Source organism: Poecilia latipinna, unplaced genomic scaffold, assembly GCF_001443285.1.
Source record: "Poecilia latipinna isolate Pla-1442-1.1 unplaced genomic scaffold, P_latipinna-1.0 Scaffold10678, whole genome shotgun sequence".
NCBI classification, from domain to species: domain Eukaryota; kingdom Metazoa; phylum Chordata; class Actinopteri; order Cyprinodontiformes; family Poeciliidae; genus Poecilia; species Poecilia latipinna.
The window spans coordinates 1-703 of record NW_015123294.1 but is presented as its reverse complement, the minus strand read 5'-3'; the positions used below and the strand labels follow the sequence as shown (position 1 = coordinate 703).

The following is a 703-nucleotide window of genomic DNA, read 5'->3' as shown; positions in this document are numbered from 1 at the left end:
ACACCCTTTTGGAGGCAAAGCGACGTGAAGAAAGGCCAAGGCAGGAATTTGGCCAAAAGGTGGGTGACAAACAGGAGAGGGAGAAGAAAGCTGCAGTTAAACAGTTTCCCACTGACTCATGTGCTGCCCATTTTAAATATAAACAATAAGTTGCATTTGCATCGGACATGTATGGGATATGGGTCGCATTCGAAAAGACTCCGACCTGTGATGTTCTGACTGAAAATGAAAAGGTCAAATATGGGTCGCATTATGTCAAAAAAAAAAAATCTGAATTGGGTCACTTCAGGCCTGTTTTTTGTAACTGTAACTGTTACAAAAAACAGTTACAGTTTTTTGTAACTGCCGTTAAAGTCCAATGCTTTTATTTTGGTAACATTCTGTATCACGTATCTATAGTAACAGAGCAACAGAGCTACTGGAGAAGGTTAACTGCAAAGAAAGAAACGGTTAACAGCAAGGCAGAAAAATCCATAAAAGGCTACTTGAGTTTTAGCTTCAGTCAATAAGAGAACAAGGTAATGATGATTGAAGTTTAAGTATTTTAATTCTGCTTAATTAATGATTTATGAAAGGAATTGTATCAATGTAACAAGCTATGCTTCACTAATGGTAAAAAAAAAATGATTGTAATTTTTATTTCTCTTATTAGCTCTTATGGTGGTTGATGACAATGGACGGCTTTAGTAAATCATCATTTTAC

The 703-nt window shown here is 36.0% G+C and overlaps 1 long non-coding RNA gene across 1 annotated transcript; it reads left to right on the top strand.

Annotated features, from left to right (window-relative positions):
• The first annotated feature begins 1 nt into the window (after position 1).
• On the top strand, positions 2-703 carry LOC106944464 (uncharacterized). Its single transcript, XR_001424320.1, has 3 exons — positions 2-59; positions 400-518; positions 653-703. It is a non-coding gene; the product is annotated as an uncharacterized LOC106944464 (long non-coding RNA).